The 13,076-nt window shown below is 37.1% G+C and overlaps 1 protein-coding gene across 1 annotated transcript in view; it reads right to left on the reverse strand.

Moving 5' to 3' along the window:
* Nucleotides 1–13,076, reverse strand: part of LOC134657214 (uncharacterized) — a 31,058-nt gene that overhangs the window by 16,027 nt on the left and 1,955 nt on the right. The window lies entirely within an intron of this gene.

The following is a 13,076-nucleotide window of genomic DNA, read 5'->3' on the forward strand; positions in this document are numbered from 1 at the left end:
AAACCTTTTTTCTTTAACATTAATAACCGAGTTCTTAAAATAATGTAAGTATACCTATTATTATTTAATTAATTTGCTTGTTTGGCGAAGACTAATGCAGTGGTTCCTAACCTTTTCAGTCCGGTCACCCCTATGACTAACTAGGGAACCTGATTTTACCCTTCCTCCTAATGGTAATAAAAAATAACACGTGTACGTTTGTTGTATTGTTATATTAGGTTAGCTTATTACCCCCGTAAATTACCAGTTTTACCCCCACGGGGGTAATTACCCCCAGGTTAGGAACCACTGCTCTAATGACTCAATATTACTATTTATACTTACACTTCGTTCGCGTGGATTTGTATGTTGGTGGTAATATATTCTACATGAGCAGCAAAAGATAGCAGTCTTCTTCTTTATTTGCCATGCCCTAAGGGATGAAATTTCAAGCCCCTAACCTAACTGAGAAAAAAAAATGTTCTCGATAGAATCCTCTCCACCCCTTAGAAGATTTTCAAGTCCACTACCTAATATACCTATTTAAACATAAATTCCGCTTCCGATGCAAACTTTCAACCCTTATTCACCACCTTGAGGGTTAAATTTTCAAATCGCTGGAATAAGTCTTCTTTTATTCTAATAATATGCCTTTATACAAAGATTCAAGCCTGCACTCACAAAAAATGTTTATAACCATCTTGAGAGATGTATTTTCAAAAACGCTGAAATTAGTTTTCGTCGATTTTAATAAAATACCTTTTTACAAAGTTTCAAGTTCCTCGCTTAAAATAAAATTTGAAGTTCATACAAACTTTCAACCCCATTTTAATCCTTTTAGGGGATGAATTATCAAAAACGCTGAAATTCGTTTTCTTGTATTTTAATTTAATACCTTTAAAATTGGAACCCCATGCAAACTTTCAACCCCTTTTTAACCCTTTTAAAGGATGAATAAAAAAAAACCCTGAAATTACTTTTCTTGTATTCTAATAATATGCCTTTATACAAAGATTCAAGCCCCGCACTCACAAAAATGTTTGATCTCCATACAAACTTTGAACCCCTTTATCACCACCTTGAGAGATGAATTTTCAAAAACACTGAAATTAGTTTTCTTCTCTTTTAATAAAATTCTTTTTTACGAAGTTTCAAGTTCCTCGCTTAAAACAAAATTTGAAGTTCATACAAACTTTCAACCCCATTTAGATCCTTTTAGGGGATGAATTTTCAAAAACGCTGAAATAAGTTTTCTTGTATTTTAATTTAATACCTTTTTGCAAAGTTTCAAGTTCTTAGCTTAAAATAAAACTTGCACCCCAATACGAACTTTCATCCCCTTTTTAACCCCCATAGGGGTTAAATTTCCAAAAACGTTGCAATTACTTTTTTTTAATCAGCTATTATGTCTTTCTAAGAAGTTTCAAAGCATTTGTAATGGATTCAAACTTTCAACCCCTTTTTAGGGTTCCGTAGCCAAATGGCAAAAAACGGAACCCTTATAGTCGTATTCGTCATGTCTGTCTGTCTGTCCGTATGTCACAGCCACTTTTCTCCGAAACTATAAGAACTATACTGTTGAAACTTGGTAAATAGATGTATTCTGTGAACCGCATTAAGATTTTCACACAAAAATAGAAAAAAAAAACAATAAATTTTGGGGGTTCCCCATACTTAGAACTGAAACTCAAAATTTTTTTTTCATCAAACCCATACGTGTGGGGTATCTATGGATAGGTCTTCAAAAATGATATTGAGGTTTCTAATATCATTTTTTTCTAAACTGAATAGTTTGCGCGAGAGACACTTCCAAAGTGGTAAAATGTGTCCCCCCCCCCCCCTGTAACTTCTAAAATAAGAGAATGATAAAACTAAAAAAAATATATGATGTACATTACCATGCAAACTTCCGCCGAAAATTGGTTTGAACGAGATCTAGTAAGTAGTTTTTTTTTAATACGTCAATAATCGCCTAAATACGGCACCCTTCATGGGCGAGTCCGACTCGCACTTGGCCCGCGTTTGAAAAAATGTTTGATATCCATACAAACTCTCAACCCCTTTTTCACCACCTTAAAGGATGAATTTTCAAAAACACTGAAATTAGTTTTCTTGTATTTTAATAATATATCTTTTTACGTATGTAGTTTCAAATTCCTAGCTTAAAATAAAACTTGAACCCCATACAAACTTTCATCCCCTTTTTAACCCCCTTAGGGGTTGAATTTCTCAAATTCGCTTCTTATCTCTTGTACACTTTATAATTGTAACCTGGTGTGCAAATTTCAACTTTCTATCTTTTTTAGTTTCGGCTCTGCGTTGATGAATTAGTTAGAATTTAGTTATTAATGTTAAATAAAAAAGGTTTATTCTTTTTTGCTTTTCAGTTTTTTCGGCGGTTTAATTTTTTTGTAAAATAGTTTTTATTTTATATTTTTTTGTGGCTATAATCTACTCACCCCTATTTTCCCACCCTTAGGATAGGGCCCAACTTCGAGGTATACCATATCCAATAAAGAAAGAACTATAAAAACGGACTACTCTGTAAAAAATTATGCTTGGTCATACATAAAAAAAAATATATATACCTATATCCGCGTCGACTTGAGAACCTCCTCCGTTTTTTTCGTCGGTTATAAAATTAAATGAATGCCTAAAATCTTGGTCGAGGCCAAAACTACCGGTAAAATGTCGTGCAACGAAAATGTTGGCTCCAATATCCTATAATAACACCATAGAACAGCGGTCGGTCACTTGCGGCCCGCGAGCCTCGCTGGCTATTTTGTTTTATGTAATATTGACAATCGACAATGTCTGATAAAGTCATAAATATTAACAAAGTACGGCCCGCGTCAACTTCGTTAAATACTATGTGGCCCTTGGCTTGGCTGCTAAAAGGTTGCCGGCCGCTGCCATAGAGAAATAAGTAAGGATAGATTAGGTAATAACTCCATACCTAAGTACATTAGTGTTCTTACCAAAACGCGGGTTATTTCGTAGTCGACATCTAGCGTCAAGTAGTGAATTTATCAGTACCTACCGCTGCTTGGCACTAGATAAACCCTCCTTCAAGTTTAGTATTATGGCTCCTCTACACGATGGGCCAACGCCGGCCACTCCAAGGGACGCATTTATGCGTTAGAGGGAGCAAGTGATATTGCTATCTCATTCTACCGCATGGCTGCGTCCCTTTTAGTGGCCGGCGTTAGCCCATCGTGTAGAGGAGCCATTCAATGATTTTATAACTCAAGATAGGTTATAGGCGTTCCAAAATTGAAGCGCTTACCTTGTGACAAATTGGACAAGTTGCCTTTAGTCGTGGCTGGACAAGCGAGAAATGTACACGTGCTAACGAGCTCCCGCACACCGAAATAGAAAGAGACGAGCTTATGTTTAACAACGAGCGTGACAAAGATGGATGGAATGAGAAAATTTTTCAAAAATAACAGATTTCTTCGTAGGCTCAGTAATAAATATGGAAGTATTTTTTGTGCTCCTCAAGTATGAGTATAACCTATCTATGGTTATATAATATCATTGGAGCCATTAAGAGCCAACAGGAGTGGTCATTTCTCCATACAAACGTACTCGACTGTTTCCTCCGTGGGGTTTGAAGCTAGAGCAATGATTTTTCCAACACAGATTAATATTGTCAATATCTGTGTCGGACCGTTTTGCTTTTTTTGATATTTTTGTTTTTTAAGGCGCTAGAGCCCTTCAAAAATGGCCAAAATGGCCTAATTGACTATGCCGCAATGAGAGGCGCGCTATTCAAAACTTATATCAATTAGCCAAAATAGCAAAACGGTCCGACACAGATAATGTCATAATCATTTAGATTTCCAAATTTGGTTACGATTGGTTAAGTTTTGGAGGAGGAAACAGTCGAGTACGAAACCTCGATTTTTGAGATTTTTACGCAGGATTTTTCGCCTTGTCGCACTAGTTTTAGGAGCCTCTTCCGTTAGCGAGACGGGTATATTTACCTAAAATATTTAAATCTCAGCTCCTGTTGGCTCTTAAGCATTTTTTTTGCATTATTTGTATGAACATACGATTTATCTTTTTCTTTTAGCCCAACCAAATCAGATTTTTTTCGAAGAAATAATTCCAAGGAAGCTGGAAATCGTTTTAATACCTTTATTTTGTCCTAAATGCGTGTAATCAGAGTTTGCTCCATCCCAGGTGTGCATAAATTTTTGCTCTTTTTCAGTTTTTTGCTTTTAGATGGAAAACGGTACGACCGATGGAAAATTTCTTCTTATTATGATGAAAATTGATAGCCGAGGATCCGAAAGGTAGTAGGTACCTTATGAATTCGTAGTCTAATTTGTAAAAAAATGGCCGGCATTTTGAATTTCTATAGTTTTGGTAAAATCATGTTTTAAAAATTCAAAAACGCCTTTTGGTATGTCTGATCCACCAAACCTTGCTGGTAGTGCTTGATGGTGGGTTCCTTGAGTTCCTTCTTCATCGAGTGGTTTGACAATCCAAGGAAAAAATTATCTCATAAGGCACCCAAAATGTATGCACTCCTCCTGGGAGTTCTGGGATCAGCAAACTCGTACAGGCATTTAGAACCAATTTACTTTTTAGTCACTTTTGCATTGTTATAAATGAAGAGTTAAATTTTCGGTAAAATGAATGCACACACTCGGACCCGGACCTAGACTCAAACCCGGAGTCGTACCTGGACCTGGATCATTTTACCTTCAACAAGATAAGGTTTATAATGACTTGAAACGATACAAAAATTCGTGGGGGAAAACCTTTACATTGACGTATTTTGTGTGATTCCAAAGTAAACCTTCCAAACTTGACCAGCGGCGGTAGCACGGTCGCATTTTTATTGCCTGTCACGTTCTAACAAGTATGTAAGTGCGAAAGTGACGGGCATAGTGACAGACGATAAAAATGGAACCATGCTGCGCTCGCTGATAGCTACAAGTAGAAACCATAGAGAAATACATATAAGTAAAGAAAGAGTGGTAACTCCTGTTTTCTTACCAAAACGCGAGTTATTTCGTAGTCGAAATGTCGCTACTGACGAAAAATTTACTGCTTATACAATTTACATTTAAATAATTATAAGCGGAAGGAGTCGCCTTTGTTTTTGTAGGGTACCTAGCCAAGAGTTAAATCTCGTGGCTAGGGCATTAGATCAGCTTAGTATGAGCCAAGGGAGACTAATGCATACTGTTCCATAAATTTCTGCATTTATACTTCCCCGACTATAATTAAGGTTGTTTTCTCGAAACAGGGTGTAGGTACCTAATATCACTCCTCGACCCGTCAATACATTGTCTGATTTCTCGCGTTACAAGTTTTTTTTGTCGCTTCTACCTCCTGCGTGTGTAATTGTGTATACCAATTACAGAAGGTTGACAGAACAAAGCTCTACTGTTCTGTGTTAAGTACGAAGTACGAAAAAAAAAGTACAAAGGCTCAGGTGAATAAGGGTTAAGTGTTACCTATATATGGACGTTATTCTCATTTTCACCTGCCCTGCGCAAGACTTGTATACCCCTTTTCACTAGAGCCACAATAGATCCTACTGGTAGATTAAAGATTGACGATAGTACCATAATAAATTATACTATGTTAAGAATCTTAAGATCACAAATAAACTTTATGATTTACTTTCGTTCAGTCATATATCGGACAATCAGAAGCAGACGAAGCCATACGTCACCATAGCACTCATAGCAGTAGGTTCCTTCGTTCCTTCTAAAAAGAAATGACTGGTTTTAAATTAAGTGAAACTACTATTCTCATCGTTAACTGTTATCCACTTTCAGTCAGTTTTCTGGAAGAGATATAACATTCGTTTTCGACCCAAATTAGTTTCATTTATGGACGCGTAACTTCTGGAAATAGGGTTTCAGCCAGTCGCATTTTTACCGGTCCTGGGGGCCAATATATGAGATTCGAGAGCTTGAAATAGAAGGCGAGTAGGCGATTACAATTGCATACCCACACTATTTTCGCATGAATTTCTACAGCTCGTATGTACCTATTTAAAAATAGCATTTCACAATTTTTTACAACTTCCGAGAGCGCTCTTAATTCCAAAATCGGCTAATTTAATTAATCTAAAGAATGCAGCAGTCTGAATATGAGGAGCCTGAACTCTGTAGACCTAATTAGGTAGGTATTCAGTGTTCCAAGTAAGTTCCAAAAGACTCTGAGCGTGTTGGAACAGATTTCTAGGGTAGGGTTTAAGGTAGTAATAGACAAATCTAACTCTGGATGAGAATTATATTATCATCAGAGAATCATTTTCCAATATTTATGAGACTTATAATAATCGCGTTCATCGCAGATTCATATCGCTTCGCATGCAGGACTCTGGCTGAAGAGACTTGTCAACCTAAAAATCCCCAATATCTGATGACTTTTCCAGTTTCACGCACCACACTCAGTTTGATCGCCCAATCTTAAGTTTCCGAAAGGTGTCATCAATAACGAAAATTTGTATCTACTAAAGTCCTACTTTAACGAAACCCTGAATAGTGGTGTTAACAAAGTATAATAATATACACAGTAAAGGTTGTGCCGCGACTAGTAAACTACTGATAAAGCATACCTACTAAAACTAAAGTATGTGACTCTGTGTACCTTTTTCCTTTCTGTTGTGGTAGGGTACGTACAAGGCAGCCTTATCATAATTATTATGTAAGTCAATAGAGCGATCAATGGAAGTCTTGATAAATGTTGCCTCGGAAAACGCAACCGGATTCCAGCATCAGTGGAGATTCCATGACATTATATAGAGCGGATCCAAATGGATAAGCAACCTATACAGTACAGCGTAGATGCAAATAACGATGAGTGGTTGGTGGAATCGACGGCAAAACCTAAAATTAAAGACAAGTCAAAGACTTAGAGAAAACGAACAAGTGTACCTACTAAAATGTGGCCAGCTCAACAAGCTGGGATCCGTGGAATCCTTGGTTTATGTCCAATCTGCATACTGTTGCTGTTAAATCATACTTTACACAACGCCCAGTATTGAATAGGTTCGTTAAAAAGCCGCCTGGCTAGCGTACTTTTCATAATTACGAACGTTAAATACAGCAGAGCTCCGGTAGTACTTACATACTCCACTTTTAATAACAAATGATGAGCAGACTGTAGTAATAAATCAAATAATTAGGTACTTCGCGATGGCAAACTTGGTGTTTCTTCAGTAGGTAGATAGGCCCCGTTGACCCGTCCTCATTCACCACTGATTGTCTACATGGAATAAGTATAATGCTCTTTGCGCAAATTGCGCTCTACACGTTTACAATTCTTTTCGGTTTTGATTGGGTCGGCGTCCGCGGCGTCATCGGCATCTCGCGCATCCACAAAGGTATGAGCCCGTCGAAATAGGATGAATCAACGAGTTTGTAGAGATAAAATGTGATCAAATCCATCTGTGCCCAGGGCAGGAATCGAAGCGCAGCATACTGTATATACAATTATTTGCTACTTAATATAAATATATTTAATTAGCAGAATTCGTGCACTCGCAATAACAAACGCGCGTAGTTTTCAAATTTAGTTAAAAAAATTGAGTGTAGGTCCAGTGTAAATGTAACAGTTCAACTCCGCGGCGATGCGCTCCGCTCCAATGTGGTGAAGATGTACTCGTACTTCTAGTTTAACCTATTTACGACTTTCGAAATTATGCCGTTTATACCGTTATACTATCACATCGGGCTTTGGCTCTCCTGGCCGATTAGTTTGTGTCGTTGTAGTGATTACGCTGAAACTAGGACCTCGCGAGAAAGACAATTCAAAATGTTTTAGCCTATGAGTGTAAGGGATTTCTGCTTCATGTGCGATGAAATTGTTTTTTTTTTATCAACAAGAAAATAACGTTGATTTGCAAAGTTTAAGCAGACTAGTAGGTAACTTGATGCTATTTACTTAGGTCCCTTCTATCAGTTACCAGAGGTAGCGTTAATGTAAATGACCTTATTAATAACCGGATGACCATAAACCCTCAGAGGTATGAAATATTGGAGAAGCATGACTAATATCCTTCTCCTAAAAACACTGACTAAGGAGATTTCTTACTTTAAGACTGATGTGGTCCTAGGTTTTCACTTAAGTTAATCGTCATAAATCCTGTTCTTTTTCTTTACGTGTTTTATTCACTTAACATTTTCGAAAAATAAGATTCCGAAAATGTTTAAAAACAATTGTAGCAATACGAAGCGTTATTCCAGCAACATCGTCTTTACGATTGATATTATTATCCTCTCTATTCGCTATCATATCGAGAACAACGATCAAGGTGATGTGCTTTTTACTATATCATGATAAAATGTATTATTTTGTCGCAGATATACTGATTCTCGTTGATACAGCAAGCCGAGTTTCAATTTTTGAAACGATGAGTTTGTCGTTTTTGCCGTAAGCTTTGACTACCTTACCTAGCCTATGAACCGGAATGGAGCCGTCCGGCACACAAATTTCAATGTGCCCTTAATAAACCAAAGCTGAGATGACAATGATAGTCATAATTCTTTGATTTACCAAGGGAACTTTTGTAAGCAATAGTCTTAGATGGCTAGCCTAAAAGACCTGTCCGCGCTCGGAATACCCAACTGGCGTGAAGCGGCGCAGAATAGGGCAGAGTGGCGCTCTCTTGTGCAGAGGCCAAGACCCTTTTTGGGTCACTGAGCCAGTGAAGTAAGTCTTAGACGTAAGAGATGTATGTTTTTTTCCGGCAGCGCTCCCGTTTCGACACGCAAGCCTCGTATGCCAGGCCGCATATGCTGATGAACCTGTCAGGGATTGGTTATGATGACTGCACTACCGAGTGGGCTTTATGCCTTTCGAATATCTGCCTGTAGGAGAGGAATTTTACCAACAACGAGCATAAAACCGCCATAGAAAGAGTCGGTCATTCTCATTTGGTATATTTGCTTTTCAGCATGTGCTTTCAGTCTTATTACTTAATTAGGTAATTTACATATATCCATTACTTAATTTTTCGATCAAATCTACCAAAAAAAATTAATATGGCTATATATGGCTATGTACTCACCATTCAACGACTTTTATCTAAGATAAACAATCAAAGGTAAACCTAGTAATTGAAGAGTTTAGGAAATTTAAAGAATAAACTAAAAAAAAAATGATTAGGCACTGTCCTCTTTCTGCGTTTTATTCCATTCACCTGCACAAGTGAGCATGCTTACCAGTTATATTCGTCGTAATATGAAACGAGTAATAGTATTTGCTAGATTTCAGCGTTCTTTTTTAATATTCGCCATTGTAAAATAGTATCAGTTAAAAGCCGTTTGTTTACCTAGTTTTCCGTTTAGAGATACCTACAGCTATTGTTTCTAAAGAATTAGTGGAAGTTTTTACCTAAGACCTCAGAATAATGCTGAGACTTGTTCTGATAGAAAATTTGATTTTAAGTATAGCTTGTCCGATTGATGTTTTTCCGTTCTGCATTTCAAGCAAACGTCATGAAGGTCATCTCTTAATTAATTTCAGGTAGGTGTCACGTAAAAGTCAGCCGCCTGGCTAACTCAGCTAGCCAACAAATATGCCAATATTTCTGTACAGTCCTGTACTTATTCCAAAAACATCAAATGTTTCCTGCTCTTGAAACTTGCAACATGGATTCATGAGAAACAAATCAACAGTAATAAAGCTTTTAGCCTTAGGTGCAGGGGGGGGGGGGGGGGGGGCAATTTAGACTGCGGAGTAATTTAAAGTACTTAATCGGAATATCTTCAATGTTTTACATTATAAACTAGAGTCATTCATAACACATCTTTTTCGCTATCTGCGCTACTTCTAGTTAATACCTAATGTAAATCGTGGAAGATATTTCGATTAGTTTAAATTACCCCGCAGTCTAAATTGTCCCCCTGCACCTTACACTAATCTACTATTCGAGTCTATGGATGGATAAGAGACATCAGGTACATGTAATATTTACTGATTTTAGGAAAGCGTTCGATAAAGTTGACCCCCTCCTTCTTAAAAAGCTTGCATTCAATGGTATAGGTATCCACGGCAATCTTCTGCGTTGGTTCGATTCGTTACCTCTTATTACCTCACAAATTGTTGTAGTAAATGGTTTCGCATCAGAGCCCGAATTAGTCACATCAGGGGTAATCCAGGGGTCCATATTAGATCCGCTTCTGTATACACCGTTTATTGACGATATTTGAGAATTGCCATTTCTATCACTTATAAAATCACTTTCTTTTCATAAAGATCCTTACACCATCAAGTAACTCTGACAAGTATCGTTAACCTTTTGAACGCCAAGAACACCTTAGGGTCTCGTAACTAGTTGTGCCCACAGCGCCATGGACAACTTTACCTATAAGTGTTAGTGGCGTACGCTGTTAATCTTCACACTTTCAAGTAAGGTTTACATTAGCTCGCTTGCGCCCGTGACCTTGGCGTGTGAGTGATGTTTTTGTTTATATCGTAAAGCGTTCAAAGGCTCAAGTGAAGTGCTATGCCGTAGTCCAGATGCCTGAAAAAAGGTCTGACTAATGGATCTTTATAAGACTGACACTACAATTCATGTTTGTGCGATATAGTAGAAAGTTTGTTATGTTACTAAAAAACATGAATCAAAGACCGATGCTGCTGGGTTAACGATTGCGACGCTGCGTTGTAGACAACGATTGCACTGGAGAGTGGACATAGATTAAAGTACCTAACATAATATCAATATAATTAAGCGTTCTATGACAGTATATTTCCTGCGTTTTGGGTAATATTTAGAAAAAAATAAATAACAGCGGCCCTAATAACAGGAGAAGTTACTCTTGTCAATTTTAATGTGTTCGCCACCAGGGAGCCTAGCCAAGATGACAATCTTTAATATAAAACGCCAATCGAAATTTAAATAATGTATGGAATCACGTGACTTCTCGTAGCATCTGTCATCCCGATACATTTTTACTTTTCGTTTGGTGTTTGTTGATGTACGATTGTCATCTGGGCCCCCTGATCTGTACGGATATGGTCGTTCTTGTCTACGTGACAGCGTGATAAAACGGTGTCCGTCACTTTCGATTGAGCTCTGTTTAAAAGTGACGGATATTTTGTCACGTGGATAAAACCATCCATAATAGGCCTGCTTATGTGGTTTCCGGATGTGGTGCCAGTGCCAGTGTGATAACTGCCTTAGGTAGGTATGTAGGTAAAATTTGTCGTAGCATATCGTCACGATATCGCTTCATGCTCAGTGAAAAGAATAATAACATTATTCCTGTCTGTTAGTTTCTTACTTCCTGCTTGTTATTGGTTGAAGTTGTTTAAATAACGATCATTTTTTTAAGTTAATACTGACTTATTTTCTTTTATGTTTCCTAGTTATAGTAATTATTAAATCTCTACTTAAAAACGTATTAAATGCAGAATAAATACTGGTTTATCTAATTGTTCTGAGTATTAATAAGAACTTTGAACATTAAAATGTACACGAAGACAAACGAAATGTACGTAAGAAAATTACTTTTACAGTATAAGTAATAATGTTCAACAAGGGAGTTGGCATAAAATGCATAAGAAATTGTTCATACAGCTTATGAAAACCTATGTCCCTGAGAAAATCATATTAGTTTTTCATATTTAATATCTATAATATATACATACACAGTTCTGTGCAAACTTTTTTGTTTTATTAGTGAATGAATGCTGTGTAATGTGCAGAGTAAAGGATTTTATTAATCGTCACAATGTTAAATTTGTTTATCTGATTGAGACCTAGGCTTCCATTGAATTCCTATAGAAATTCACAGTATACAACTCCCTATGAATTCTAGAATTCATAGTTTCCCAAAGTGGTCAATACCGCCCCCCAGTGGGCGCTGAAGATTCAGGGGGGCGGTAGGGGCCGCGGAAGCGATTGGGGGGCGTTAATGCTGCCCAGGGGGGCGCTTCCGCAAGTGAAAAAAAAACCTAAAATATCAGATAATACAAATAGATGCATACCTGAGTATATGGTTTATTTGTGTTTCCTACCTAAAACAGCATTTTGAGGAATTAGTTCTCAGCAAGCTGGAAATCGTTTTAATACCTTCATTTGGTTCTAAAATAAATGCGTGTAATCAGAGTTTGCTCAATTCCAGGAGGTGTGCATAAATTTTGTGAGCCTTGGAAGTTCAATTCTTCCTTGGATTTCCAAACCACTCGATGTAGAAGGAATCATCAATTACAATGTACATCATACAAACCAGCAAGATTTTGTGGATCAGATTCTGGCGAAAAAGAATTTCGGAATTTAACACAATTATACAAAAAAAAAAAGAAATTCAAAATGGCAGCCAATTTTACAAACTGACTACGAATTCATATCTTCGGATCCTAGTTTTCTGATCCTCAGATATCAATTTGTATCATGTTTAGATGAAATTTTCCGTCAGATGTACCGTTTTCGAGCTACAAGAAAAACCTGAAAATGAGCTAGAATTGTATGCACACCTCCTGGGATTGAGCAAACTCGGATTACACGCATTTAACACCAAATGAATGTTTTAAAATGGGCTCCAGCTTGCTGGGAATTAATTCCTCGAAATGCTTTTTTGGTAGGAAACACGAATGAACCGTATGCTTAGGTATACATCTATTCGTATTATCTAAAATTCTAATTTACTTGGCCTAAATATCAGTTTTAACAAGTTGAAAAAGTTATTAAATTAGGTCTTCGTTGTAAGTCTTTCAGACCAATTCGAACGTACCCCTGGCATCAAATCGTAGTAAGTATCGGTAGACGTTCATGATTTTTTAGTAAGTTAAAAATACGTTAATTTCGCTTTTATTCCGTGATGGTGGGCGCTGAAATTTTTTTTTGACACCTAAGTGGGCGGTGGCTCAAAAAAGTTTGGGACCCTATGTTCTAGATAAAAGAAGTCGATAAGTGAAACTAAGCGAATGTCCTCAAACAACGAAGTCTTAAATATCAGTAATACTTACCAGATAGATGAAGAGCTTAGCACACAACTCAGTTTATAGGCAGTTCCCGAACTCTTCTCAATGGCTAAATTATGCATACAAAGATAAATAATTAAATACCAACCAACACTGTAATCCGGCATAGAGAAATATAGTAAGACAAGAGTGCT

The sequence above is a fragment of the Cydia amplana genome, chromosome 19, assembly GCF_948474715.1.
Source record: "Cydia amplana chromosome 19, ilCydAmpl1.1, whole genome shotgun sequence".
Taxonomy (NCBI): Eukaryota; Metazoa; Arthropoda; class Insecta; order Lepidoptera; family Tortricidae; genus Cydia; species Cydia amplana.